This window comes from Pithys albifrons, chromosome 2 (genome assembly GCF_047495875.1).
Source record: "Pithys albifrons albifrons isolate INPA30051 chromosome 2, PitAlb_v1, whole genome shotgun sequence".
Lineage (NCBI taxonomy): Eukaryota > Metazoa > Chordata > Aves > Passeriformes > Thamnophilidae > Pithys > Pithys albifrons.
In genome coordinates this window covers 29,061,088-29,076,326 of record NC_092459.1, presented here as the reverse complement: position 1 = coordinate 29,076,326, position 15,239 = coordinate 29,061,088, and positions in this window count along the sequence as shown.

Sequence of the window (15,239 nt, the reverse complement as noted above, 5' to 3'; positions counted from 1 at the left end):
GAGATGAGTGTTTTGGAACATTTTGCAGAGCACACTGTCTGGGGCCATAAACACACGATTCAGTTGTAACCGAAAATATCTTACTGAAGTTGTTCTTTCCATTCACTGTCTCTTTCCATATTTAAATCCATACAGATAAGGATGCATCTCTGTTTCCAGAACGAATCTGTACACTTGAGTAGTGCAACAGTGGAAGAAGTTTCCTGCTGAAACAAATGGGTCCCAGAAAGTAATAAACATTTTATAGTTCGTTTCTGCTCAACTGACAAGGGATTACTGACTATTTTCTATAGAAGGGGGAGCATTTTCAATGCTGATGACAATTTTGGAAAACAAATGTTGCTTTAGACTGGAAGTAATATTAATTAGGATCTTATTCTCTCTAAGAAAACAAACAGGTTTTCTTTCCTTAATATGGTATATGGCAATCCCTTTTGTACAGTGCTTTTCGTTGGGGAGCCATATTAAAGGCATTTTGGGTTCAAGCACTGTATTAGTTAGGAGTAATAATTTCCACCATGTAACCTCATTTTCTCTTTCATAATTATTTGATGCCCACTGAAGCAGCACCTTCTCTTTCTAAAGCACATCTTTGAAGTCAAACAATATGCTTTTTAAAATTAAAAAAGAAATTACAGCAAAATGCAAATTGTGGAGATGCTTCACGACCATGAAGATTCTAAACATCATTTCTTTTCACTTAAGGCCTACTAACCGGCTGCTTTAGAAGGCTGGAACTGGTAAACTGAGTACCTGTGGGGAGGGAATGGAAAGAAAACCGACGGCCCTAAATTTAACTTTATTTGACACTGTCCTTAGCGCTGTGATGCTCCTGCGTGACCACTCGCATCCAAGCGCGGGGATGAAAGCACCCTCTGCATCCTCGGCAACGCCCGGCCCCGGAGCGCCCAGGTGCCCCCGAGGCTACCCCAGGGGCGACCTGCGGGAGCCAGGGGGGCTGCCGGGGGCCGGGACCGTCAGTAGCTCGGTGCCCTCACCAGGTGGCAGTGGCGTCCCGCGGCGGGGAGGGGTGCGTGGAGCCCCCCCAGCTCCCGCCCGCGGGGGGAGGCTGTAGCGGGGCCCGGGGCAGCGGCACCGTGGGCGGATGGCAGGGCATGTCCTCCACCCCGACTTATCTCTTCAGGCAGCGTGGATCTTATAATAAGTATTAAGTAATTAGTACCTCAGAGGAATTAAAAGAAAAACCCAGATGCAATCAGGAAAAACAACAAAAACAACCTCCAAAAACCCAAAACAACCCTTCCACAAAAGCCCCCAAAACAAAAATAAAAAAAACTCACAAAAAACCCGTCAAAAACCTCACCCCACACACACAAAAATACCCCCAACCAAAACAGCCCACTCCACCCGCTGAAAAAAACATATCCACAAAAAGCTCCACAACCCACCCCACCCTTCCAAAACAAATTAAAAGCGTGGCTCTGCTAACCACTAAGTCCCTTAACCATCATGGCTGTGACTGGATTTTTGTGTAATGATGGCAAAAAAGTCATTTTAAAACCACATCGTTTGGTTAAATTTGGTCAAAGTGACTTTAATGCCGCATTGGTTAAATACTTCCATGGCTATTTACACAATGATTTATAAAAATTACCAGTCTTCAGCTATTCCCTGAAGGGAGCCAATATATAAAGAATTATCCACGTAAAACTATGCTGATATGACTAAATTTCAGACAGGCGATCCTGATTTGAATTTCCAAAATATTAATCATGTGAACATGTTGAGTTCATACAGACAGGCACCGTGAATGGTGTCTGTGTTTGTTTTCTATTTCTTTTTGAGGTATTTCATATGTTTCTGAAGTATCATTTTGTATGATGTCTTAAATAGTCTCAAGTTAAATGTCACTTTTTTTTTTAATGATTACATATTAAAAGGATTAGGGTTTCCAGGAACAGTTGCTGAATGGACTTCATTTAATTAGTATTCATCTGAATAGAAGTAGTTCAGATGTTGATCCAGACTCTCTTCCTTATTGTGTCTGTACTAACTTCAGTGGAATGACATCAGTTATGAATATCACTCATTATTTTTGGTTCTTTTACAGTTTTGTGTAACACATGTGATTCTCTAGTTAAGAGAGAATAAGGCAAGCGTAATGGAGTGTTGCACTTTGTAGTTTATATTTATTTACTAGCTCCTGTTTATAAATTATGAAAATATATATTTTTATCTCTTTGGGTAATTTGTATACATCTTCTGACAGTTTTCTCTTTATTTTCAGAAGCTGTGTATCCACTATTCAAAACTCTGGCAATTTGGTGCAGTTATCTGCTGGCTAGTTGATGATTTCAAGTGGGACTCTATTTTTTAAAAGCAATGGTAGATCTTGTGATTTGGGGGCTTGGGCAACTAGGAAATAATGCACATTTTATATGGGAAAGAGCAAGCTTTTCTTTGTTGTCAAGAGCTTTCGAAGCCTAGCTCTGGAGCCCAGAGAGGCATATTGATTGACAGTTCCTCCTCACCTGTTCAATGATGATGATTCATACCAAGTCAGAAGAGGAAATAAAGTGGGAAGCACAGAAAGGAAGGAGGTGCAGTTTGGGTAGTTCTGTGCATCCCTCTGAGGTTCTGTGCGTTCCAGAGTATATCTGCTAGTGTGACGGTTTCCATGGCTGCACTGCTCTTGCAGCATTCAACAACACCTGTATTGTTCTAATTGCTTCCCCAGCTTTTGATTTTTGAAGTCAGGTTCTAGCCCTGGGTCTTCTCCAACTGATTACTGCTATGTTTTTTCATTAAAATGCATGATCTGATGAAAGGCAGCAGGCTAGCAGAAACCTGACTGGTGTTAGGATGTGGAAATGCAAAATCCTACACATTTTCCATCCTACATTTATCAGCTGTCAAACTATTTCACTGTATGAGATGATTGCAGCTACTTAAAATGAAATCTGTATCTTACAGATTTCTTGAAAAACATTTAACTGCAGGTAAACAAGCTATTTTAAATTATGAATTTTATATTTACATACAGTCCTTCTCCTGCCAAAATAGTGTAAAGAAGACTAGTCACATGTATTTCCTGTTCCTTTAAATGCAGCCTTACCTTATGGATTTATACCAGTAGCACATAGGAAGTATATCCCTCCTAGATTTTGACTTTCAATTGTCTGTGTAACTGTGGGTACCTATATTACTGCTCCCAATCACCAGAGGCTACTTCTGCTTTGGGAGCAATAGTACAGATGTGAAGAAAGTCTGGAAGGCTTTGCCTCCCTGAGAATCGTGGGGTTTGTGACTCCTACTGCAATTATTTCAGTGACTTGTTACAGATCTCTGACAAAATAAAATGCTTAATAGCACATTTAAGATAGATACTCCCATAATACTCCTGTGATTGCTACAAGTTGTGGCTCTATCACACTATAACACTTTTAAATTTATTTTCTTCTTGCTTTACATCCTGAAAAGATCTACTATTGTATTTACAATTGATATAATAGTATTGAATAGCAATTGTTGGGTTTTTTCCTAGTTTAAATAGAGAATTTCATGGCATTTATTGATGCCTAAATTATCTTTCTGCAGAAGGAAGAAGTCTCCAAATCTTTCACTTCCTCTTCCTCACTTTGCTCATTTATTCAAAGGACACAAACTCTTCCTAAGGAGATAGAAAGGCAAAGAAATTTGGGAGATATCTGGAAGAGAGCTTAACTATGAGTGTCCCACCAAGTTCCCTGGTTTTCAGTAAGTGTGTTACTAAAGAGATTAAACATCTGCCATGTTGCCATTTAGCACATTTCTGTCCATTTTGTTCCAGACAACTTTGGCTGAGGAAAGTTGAGATTCAATATTCACTTCAGACATTTTGTTCCCTCTTAGAGGCATGCAGAATGGGGCTCGACTAAGCAATATTTTCTGTGACATGAGAGCATCAAGTTTATGACAGGATCACTAGATACTTGCCTGAAGGAACCCTTTCTCTGCAATATTTTCAAGAACAATTTATAATGTAGAGTTTATAAAATTTTAATAAACAAGGGAAATGTTTATACGAATATTAAATAATTTTTCTACAGGGGCTGTAAGACTTTTATATTTTTATCAGAAAAGCATTTATTTGAGCTAGTAGTTCAACATGCTGAGGAATACAGTAATTGGGATTTTTTTCACCTTTTTGAAAGCTTTGCATGTTAAATACTTTTATTAATTTCTCAGTTAGAAGTTATGCAGGCAGCATAGTGCATTGCAGGGGAGAACCCCAAAATGAACAACTACCCTTTCCTAGGCTAGCTGAGGGACAGGATATAAAAGAAACTCAGATCTTAGCCAGAATTGTATTAGGATCTCAATTTTTAGATTAAAGTACTTGTATGGAATGAGGTAAGAGGGAGAATTAATTGTGTGTTTAGCAAAATTAAGATTGTTTTCTAATTTAACTGCTTCTGCTTTATCTTGAATGTCTTGTGTATGGTGAACTCTACAGCAAATCCATTTGCCAGGAGCTCCATATTTTCTTGTCAGCACAGCCAGCAGTCTCATTGAGGAGGTTTGGGGAAATTACATGGTATGTCTATGTCTCAGTTCCCAACTATAAAATTGGATTAATAATTTGTTACTTTGGATAATGATAAATGTTATCCACCTCAATTTTTAGCAGTTTGCTGCTATCATCCTTAATGTGGTTTAAAAGTCCATGATTAAATAAATCTACATTTCCTTCATATTGCAAAACAACATAGTTTGCTTATCTCTTTGATCATCTACCACAGATGAACAGGACTGTGCTCACAGCCAGGATAACTCTGACACAAAAGGATGTTACTTAGTGAGATGTTTTGTACATTTATCATTGTGTAAAATATATCTATTTTAATGCATGACTAAGATTAAAAAAATATTACCACAGGGTGAATCAATTAAATGTTCTTCTTATAACAAGTATGCATTTCTAACGGAACATTTTGTAGCATCTTGTTATATTGCTCTACAGTACTAACAAACATCTGTTATTAAACACAACCAATCTAAATCTGACTCAGTTACCCTGCAGATAATTTTAAAATGCCTTAAAATTTTAATGATGTAGCAATTGAGCAACACTTTTTTTTTAAAAGGACAAAACAAAGCAGCCCTGAATTGAAGCAAATTTGGAAAATAAATGGAAATAGAAATGTGAAAAGGAGTGGATTAAACCCATTTTGAAGCCAAGTCATGTTGCTGTTTTATTGCAAAATATCAGTCTGAAGTACAATCTTCTGAGTCTGTGCTCATAAGTGATATTTGTCTCTCCTCTAGGTGATGTTTATGTTCCTTTTCTCTCTCCAGCAAAGTAATTTATCTACTTACTCACTAATTCAATACAATATTTGAAAGACTGCAAGCACCTTGTTCATATCTGAACAAACCAAGATTCCTCCACCACTTTGTTCCTTTTCTCATCACTCACCTGGCAAGATAGCTTAAGCTGCATGGCTTCAGCTGTAAGAGACAGGGGAATTTGCCAATGTGCTGTTTTGAGAAGGCAGGATAAAAACTCCATGTGCATTACATGGGGATTATGAATGGATGCTGTGAAATGTGCCTCTGGCTCAGTCTCAGATTCATGGGTTTTCATGAGCAGCCAGTCCTGTAAGTTTAAGGTGCCAGAGATGCTCTAAAACGTCTTTCTTCTTTGGCCACTTTAAGTTATATATTAAAGCCAAACTCCTGTGAACAACAAGAGAATGTTAACTTTCAACAAATTAGTGGCAAATGTTGTCTATGCAACACCTCTGACCCTTTAACCAGTTGAGAATATGGACCTGGGGACTCATTTCTGGCCAGAGTTCATTGATAGGTTACTGGTATACAAAGTTCTTGTTATTATTATTGTGGAGAAATTATTGAGCCATTGCTTTTGTTCCAAACCACAAACCACAGAGTCTATATAGCGAACATAAAGTACATAATGCCTGTATCTTAAAATATCTTTTTTTCATGTTTATTTTTCCAGTGTCTTGGTCTTCTATATTAAGTCAATGGTTACATTTATCAGAGACAAGTGAATAATTTAGAGTTTTCTGAGCAAAAAACATTTTAACCCAATGGAATACTTCTCCAGCTTTTCATCTCTGTAGGTCTACCTCTAAATGTAATCTGTATAATCACCTCTACTGCAGTTTGTTTGTATTGCTCTGTTAGAACTTCAGAGTATTAGAAATCAGCATGGAAAGAATTGTATATAGGCACAGTTTGTAGCCTCTACCACATTTGCTCCAGTAAGGACTGGATGTCAGAGTACGAAATATCAGAATTCAACTACATTTACAACATGTGGGAAATCTTTCCAATACCTGAGTGCTATTATTGTAATAGAACAGGACTATTATAAACAGCAAGTCATGTAAAAGTTTTTAACTGGTTATCCTGATAGTCTTTGTTCCAGTACTGTAAACTTCTTCTAAAGTGCAATTTATTTCTACCACACAAACATTATGAATTCCACTCCCTAAAAAAAAAAATAATAGAAAAAGATAGGCATATTTCACTTACTCTGTAGTTTTTTATTATGTTTTGTAAACGTTGCTTAAATTGTTGATGCCAAAGCTTATGTGTATGTATTATTATATATAAACACTGTCAGAACTATGTTTAGGTAGCTAGGTTATTGGGAAAAAATAGTGAAAGGAAATAAATTTGCCATATATTTCATAATGAGCAGAAATGAAGAAAAACATAGAGATTAACTCAATTTGTTTATATTTTTGGTTTTATATAGCCTATTTTAAATCATTCTGGTTTTCCTACTGATAAACTGATACTTAGCCTGATGGTCACCTATTCTGGGGGCAAAACCAAGAAGAATCACATTACAAACTAGCACTGTGGAAGCCTTGATTTATCCTACCTCCCAGTCTTTATGGATTTTCAACAAGTCCTGTGTATCTGCTTAATCTCTGAAGACAGAAGGGCTCAGAGGCTTGCAGAGCCAGGGTTTGCTTTTAGGTTCTAATAGGCTCAGCACATTGGCAACTTCCATTTTCCCTGACCAGAAACTTCACTTGGGCATGCAGAGTTGCCCGAGTAATTCTCTTTCCTGCGAGAAACATTGCAGTGGGACCACTGTCTTATCACTCATCACCTTCAAAAGCCCTGATGGTCAATCTGCCGTGGCATGTCTTTCCTTCCCCTTGCCCATGCTCTGTGAATGTAAGCAGCTGCTGCAGCAAGAGGGACACCATGAGCTGTCAATGTTTTAACAGCTGCTTCTCATTTTTAAAAGACTATTCCTTGCTGACCATAGACTTAGGTCTAGGAGGGTGAAACCAGAAGATGAAACAGAACATCTACACCCTGTTTGTGTCATACCTTTGGCCATGGTCTGTGTTGACCTGTGCTGACTTAGCAGGGCTTCCACCTAAGCATCCATGAAAAGGTTTAGGATGGGGATGTCAAGTGCATTCCCCAACTGTAGACAACTGCGATAGTAAAAAACTTAAAACTGCTTTGAGCTGCTCTGTCACCAGCTCTCTTATTCCTCTTGGCTGTCATGTGGTTGAAGCAAGGTAGCAGGTCATGCCAGCAGCTGAGCAGGAAGCTTTACCTGTCCCTTTCTCCTGGCTGGCATGAGACCTTTCCTATGCAGTAGTAGCTGCATGCAATCAGCTGCAGCCAGCTGCAAAACAGGATCAGATATGGTGACAGTTTGGACCACAACCTGCCATTACTGTGGCCAAGGGGCCAGGGAATGTGGGTCTCCTTGGGAAGTCTGGTCCCTGGAAAATACACTGTGACACCTCTGAAAAATGTAATTGTTCAGTCTGATTTGTTTATTTTGCCTCTGTTTTTAGAACAGCATTCTTAACTTTCACTTATTTCTGCTTCCATTTCTCTGTGGTCTCAAGAACTTGGCAGAGAACCATGGATAACCACTCTGAGGTAGCTAAGCCTCATTTTGAACAAACCAAGGACCAGTGCATGGTTTTTGGGAAATTTTGAAAGGCAAAAGCAAGACTTGAAACTTTTTAAGTTTTCAAAGGGTTAATTTTCATTTTCTCCTACAGAATGCCTCTATCTCACTTGCAGAATAGATGATGGCTGTTTAAAGAAAATAGTCAGAGGATGTGGCTCTTTTGTTTCAGCTCTGCTCTTCAAAAATTGCAAAATGAAATCAGCAAAGAGAAGTGCTTGTCTCTGAATTTCATCTTGACACGCAAAAGCTTCTTGTCTTAAAGCCTTTGTAAAGCCTCTGAGGGTAGATGTCAGTGTAGAGAGGCCATTTTACCTGTGGCTCTAGTAGCATGTCTGCTTCATAACTTAAAGCAAAGCTAGAGCTAGGTGGAGAATGAAAATGCTTCCAAAACTTTGAGTTTTCTAGAAATATTTTTGTCCCAGTTCTGGAAAACTTTGCTATTAAAGTGTTCTTCAAAATGAAAAATACATAGTTTGAGATGGATCAATTGTTTCCAATTCAGATTTCTTACACATCTCGCATATATTTGTATGAAACACAAAAACCAAAGTAAAAAGCCATTTCAAAAAGGAAAGGATGAGACTTTCATTTAAAGATGTGTGAGCTATTTTGACACTGCCAGAGCCTTTCAACTGTTTTTTTTTAACTCACATAAATGAAATTTGAGTAAAAAAAAAACAAGACCTCAAAAAACATTTGAAGAGTGCTGCATTATTTTAATGAAAACATGTTCTGCTAGTGGTTTCATTATCAACTTTAATCAGAATAACAGCAACATTTGTTTTTGTTAAAAAAATGAGACTATTAGGCAATAGTAAGATCCAGCAGCACTCAGTTAACTGCCATAGAGTGTTAAATAGCATCTACTTCAGAATTTACTTCTCCAACAGCCACTTGTACTATCCATCAGCCACTGATATTCCACATAAAAAGATAAATTTTCTTGACATTCTTCAGCTCTGGCAGGTAGGAAACAAATATGAGTCTGAATTTTCAAAGAAGTTTTTTTAGTAAGAAATATTTTCTGCTGCTGAGATTAGATACTTTATCATACTTTTTAATTTTTGGTTGATTTTACTGGAATTTTGCATTTATTTATAGTAACATATGTAGCTTATTCCACAGAATTCTACAGAACTGTGAGAGTTGCCTGCATATTTGAAGAATAGAGATTTTAATAACTGAAGGACTGCAACACATTTGTTCTAGCAGGCAATTATTCTTCATGAAAACTAGATTCTAATAAAAGTAAAAACAACTCTCTGGTAATAGCCACCTCCTTGTACAGTGATTTAGAAAGACTGTCTGTTTGCCCTAATTGGCAAACTTGGCATCATGCTATATTAAGTAACTAATTCGCTTTATCTTATTAGGCCTGTTATCGTACCCAATTTTCAAATTTGATTTGGTGATAGGAAGGAAATGAAAATCAGCTATTGGACCCACTTGCCCAGTTGTGAAAATAAACAGGAGGAAAACAGCCCGTTTTCCCATGCCACGAAACATTTTGAATACATGGCGCCTCATTGACGTAATTCATGTTAAACAGCAGATTAGGATACTATAATACAAGGGTCTCATTGCATTGACGCATATTTTAATGAATAGTGTTAATATGTAATTTTTAGATGTATGTTAAGTTTCTTTCAATGAAAAACAAAATTATAAAATTATACCAGTGCTTCAAAGTAAAATTCTGAAAATTCCTGTTAATAGGAAGGAGAAACAGTTATTAATGTCATATTAATATAATTTCTTCAGACAGTAAAAATGCTCTTCAAATCGAAGCCTAGTTCATCCCATACAGTTAAACAAATAAGAAAGAAGTTCAACTCTGAATCAGATATTTCTGGGGGAAAAAAAAACATACTAGTCATCTATTGAAAGGTTAATAAAAATCAGACAGACACTTAAACATTTTTTACTAGTTCCAGTGGGGTTTCAATGGATACTGAAGGGCAGAAAACAAATATCAGCATACTTTCTTCTACATCATGAGTGACCTTTCATGACTACTCAATGAAAAAAAAATGTTTACTGTCACCTATGTATGAGATACAAACAAGATTAATTTACAAGTAGAAGAGTACTCCATAAAAAATATTCTGAGATCATCTTCCAGTTAGGCCAAAATATAAAAACTCTAATTTCTTACATGAAAATCTAAAATGTGGGATAGGAAGTTAAAGTGAAGGAAACACTGTAATATATTTCTTAGCCTTCCTGGTTAATCTTCCTGCATATAAATATTAATTTCCAGTAGTTTCTCATACTTTCACTGATCTTTTATTCTGCAGCAGTGACAGTAAACAAGTTTATTCTAAACAGCAGTGTAATTTTCTCTCAATGATTCCCACCCAAATCCCTGCTGGTGCCAAATCTTGCATCAGTTCCCCACAGCTTTTTTGCACTAAACTACTACTGAACACTGCAAATATTTAAATAATAGTAAAAGATATGTTCATTTACTGTGAAGTCACTTCTACTTCCTAAATATTACCCATTTCTTTCTGCAACACACCAAGTGACTTGCTGGTGATGACCCCTTCCACCCTTTAGCTAGAAAAACATCACTGTCAACCACAGAGGATGGGAGGCTGTGAGCAGGGCTCCTTCCCTGCACCACCTCTGAGTTTGTGTAAATCGTAGATACCTCTTATTTGCAAGCACAGAAGAAGGGAGAGAATTTCAGAATCCTCCTTTTCTTCCTCCTCTTCCTCTTCCCTTCTCCCGTCTTCTTTTTTTCTCTTATTTCCACATTTAGAAAGAGGGCATATCATTGCTGAGGAGGCTGGTGTCCCAGGAGTGGCTGAATAAATCTATATATTCCCTACTTTGATGGGGACAGGGAAATGCAGTGGTCTGGTCACCTTCATTTAGATCCTCATTGTCAGCCACATCATGCTGAAGGTGTGGGTGGACATGGCTTGGGACCTGGCTTCACATCAGGATCTGGTAGCTGTTTTACCTTTCTGCAGAAGGAAAGAGGGAAAGAGAAAGGGCAAAGGCGTTGTGTCATCTGAGAGCCTCTGTGTCATCTATGGGGAAGTGTCCTTTGCCTGCTGCCAACATGCTGCAAACCAGCCTAGAAATAAAGATTGCCAGAGAGGTAATCTATTGGCAGCATGTCCTCTGTCAAGCCTTTAGTGAAATGGCTCTAAAGGCAAAGCCAGTTCCCTAAACTCCTCTGATGACATGGGCTGTTCCTGCTCCTTCCAGATCTGATGGTGTTCCAAGGGGTGCTGTGAAGTACCGTGAGCCTCCCAGGTCTTTATGCAGAGAAGGGCAATGATTCAATGAAGAAGTGCAATTGGATGTATGAGTGGAAAGAGGTGAGGGACACAAGGGAGAGAATGTGCATGTTTGTGTGTGACCTGCCATCCCCTTGCAGATGTTATGCAGCCTCCATGAAACAATGAGTTGGGCAAGGCTGCCCTTCTACAGCTTCTGCACAGCGGGTTGTGTGCCTGTTCTGTGCAGACTGGGGAGTAAGCCATGCACCTGGTAACAGCATCTTACAGGTGCCTTGCCTGGGGACTGCATCCATCTACAAAATGCATGAGAAAAATGTCAGTTAGGAATGTATCACTCCTCTTTTTAAATCATAGAACAATAATCAGCAGTGATTCAAAGTCTGGTTTTGACAGTTTTCTAGAAATATGTAATATCTTTCATATCTTATATGTACTGTAGATATATCACTGTGATATACATTATGTATCATAATTTACTGTATGTACACATTATTACATAATGTATGCACACACACAAGGTGGCATTCTAGTTAAAATACATACAGCCTTTTTATTTATAAAGAATGAAGAGTATAATCAAATGTCAGATCCTGAAAAAACCACATGCCAAGGGAATACCACATAACCTACCATGCCTATTCTATGGCAGGTGGTTTTGACAGACTGCCAGAGGAACCTCATGACAGTGAAGAAAGCTGATTGTGCAAATTATGAGTTTCCTAAGAGGAGTTCAATTTGGATTTTTAGTTGCGTACTTGAAGCACAGACTTTTGTAGCAGGATGACTAGAGTAGACTGAGGAATCTAACTTTATGGTATTTACTGGGTACAGCATGATACAGATTAATTTTTTCTCTTTTTTTCCTTTTTTTTCTCTTTTTCCCCCACTGTTCTTTCAAGGCATTTAGAAATAAGCTAGTGCTGGGATGGTTTTATGGTTTTTGCTTATACAAATTATGTTTTTACAGCTTTTCTACAGAAAGTAATAACATGGTCTAAGTGGTTTCAAAATAAACCTACAGTGTCTGCTCTAAAGGAAAAAGATTTACCTAAGGAAGTTCTTTTGTGAGTCTTTAAAGTGTCCTCTGGATATTATTACTATATAACCTCTAGAAATATTCTGTAAGGATAACATTTCCCCTCTTCTATGTTCGAGGTGAAGTTATCAGACTTCAGACTGATAACTAAGTTAAGGAGACTAAGTATTTTTTAGTAATTTTGGTGTGGAAATTGTTTCAGTCTAACCCAAAAAAGAGAGGTTAATTAAAGACTTTTGAAATGCAACCAAGTGCTGTTTGAAAAAAAAAAAAAAGAGAGGAAATGATACAAAAGGTGTTTCAGAAGCCATGAAGGTGAGATTGCAGTCTTCAAAGGTTTGTATTGCAGTGTTTTCACCCACATATTCTGCTGCTCATTAAAATAGATATGTAAAGCTAAAGCTGGATTGCCACAATTGCTTGCTTATTTTTCACTAAGAAACTTGCCACAGATTGAATTGATAGACGCTTACGCGCATTTCTTCTCCCAGGACAATACCTGTAGCTAAGTAACGTATTACATTTAGAGTATTTAGAGTGGTTTTCCCCACCTAGGTGATACTGCAGGTTGTTTCATAGAGTGAAATTGCAGATGAATTTGGCTAACTGGTTCATCCTGACATTTAGAAATGGAAATCTGTGTTTAGAAGTTTTGTTGCCACTGAAAAAAAACTGAAATAGTCAATCATCCCTCTTAGGATGAAAAATAGGGTTATGATACCTATTTTTGAAGCCTCTTTTGAAGGTAAGTGTTGGGTTGTTTCTTAACACACAGTACTTTGTATTGCACGCAGATCAGCAAGTACAATAAATAATCCTAATTTCCATTTATTATTGAGTTTTTTCATTTCTCCTCATACTTATATACACCGCACCGTTTTCAGTAATTCTGAAAATTACTCTGAAAGACCATTTTGTACGCACAAGAGTACAGACACAGACTGACATAAAGCTGGCCTCACAGTGTAAAGAAATTTCAATTATCCTCAACATCAGCAATTCAAGGACTTGATTTGTCCCATAGTAAGAGTGGACTGTCCAAACTACTTATTAAAAAAAAGAGTAAAAATCCAGTCTTATTTTGTACTTACAATTTTGGGAGGAAACTTCCTTTGAATGTTTTCCTACGGAATGTTAATGTTTCTCTTTCCTCTCTGACTGTAACTCTTTTCTCTTGCCTTACTCTTCATATTCACATCATCCCGTACTTCTTTCATCTACTTATAATACTACCATCTGACAAAAAAATAATTCATTAAAGGTCACAACACAGTCACATATCAATTCAACTTTTGGGAATGATGGTAGATAAATCATTGTCCTTGCACTTAAGGTTGCACTGTCAGAAACTCTTGACTTCTCCAATGCCTGTTGCAGGGGTGACAGTGGATGCTGACTGTCATACTTTATGGGCAGCCATGGACTTTAGCTCTGTCAAGGCCAGTGTTTTCTGCTCTTCAGCCCATGTACATTCATGTGCTCAGCACAAACTGTTTTCACCTTAGCAATATCATGAAGGAACTTCTTTCCTACAACTCCTCTTTTCCTCTGTGAGCTAAGTCTCACTCTTGATGCATCAATGAAAAAGGCCATCCAAGTCTGACTCTTTGCAAGCAATTTTGTTAGCTGTGGTTCAATGTTAGGAGACTATTCACACCATTCCAGAAAATAAGTCCACAATGCAGAAAAGACAAGGAAAATGCTTTTCAGAATTTGTTCTGCTGCATAAATTTCTATTGAAAAACATCTTCTGATTGCTACTGTAGTGACAACTTGACATTCTTGTAATGTGTTACATATTGTATAAATGTGGGTGATGTTTAAAAGCGGTTTTCAACATTACCCTAGCAAAAAATATTAAGCTGTTAGAAATGATTTAGTCTGTTTACTTTTCTTAAGGCCTTTGCTATGACAATAGGATAAATTGGTTAGTTCTTTGGGAATAAAAATGTGTTGTTGGGACATTATCTTAAGCATCTCAGTAATAATTATATCCTTAAAACACACATCTGAGTTATATCTAGTCAGATAAAGGCTTAGACTTACACCACATAAGATGCGGACTTACTTCAAAGCCTCCAATTATTTAACATGGTTCTGACCCTAACTATTTCACATTTTAAGATCCAATGCATAATCAAAAACTCCAGATATGATGGTCTCCTATCTCAACCAGTTTTTCAAATTGTATCGAAATTCAAGCTTCAGTGTAAAGTATTATTTGAAATTTTATCATCCATAAGTTTTGACCTGTTATCACACAGATCTTGGCAGGTATCCCCATCCTACAACCTCACAGCATAAGCTAACATGATCTGTTACCCAAAGAGTGATAGCAGGACAGTATTTTGATCGCAAAAATAATTTGAAAGAACATTTGTGCAGTGAGTCTGGTTGTTTAAGGGTTTTTTTTGGTTGGTTTGGTTTTTTACTAAAGTCTTAGAGAATTTTCAGCTTTGCAAAAGAAGGATGGATGCTTCATGGTCTCCTTATTCTCTCCAAGTATTGCTTGAGGATGTGCATAGTCTCAGAGGGGTACAGGTTGCAGATTAAACTCATGCCTTGTGTCTACCCCTGCATATTGGTTATTCCTTAGTCTGTTCTCACCTGGCATCCTGGAGAGTAAAATGTGCCTGTGGTGGGCCTGTGCCTGGCCCACAACGTGTCCACCTCCTGCATCCAGCAGGTTCCCCATGCTCAGCTCTCAGTGGTGCTCCATGAACCCTGTCACTGTGCCAAGGGCACAGCTACACCTGCTGTGCAGCATCGTGGTCTGTTTAGCACGTGTGGCAGTGAGACATTGCCTGCTGGCCCTGCCCCAGTGCCTCTGCTGCCATTGTCACTGCATGCCTGCTGCAGGCCACTGTGTCTGGTGGCAGCCCTTTTCCTTCCTGGAGATGCCAGTGCTCCCCAGCTCTGTTTCCCAGGGAGTGTGCTGCTGCTGAGCTGGAGGAGAAGTGTGGGAACCCATGACGGCTGGGACCATGAAGGACATGAAGCCTGCAAGGCTCATACTATGCCATGG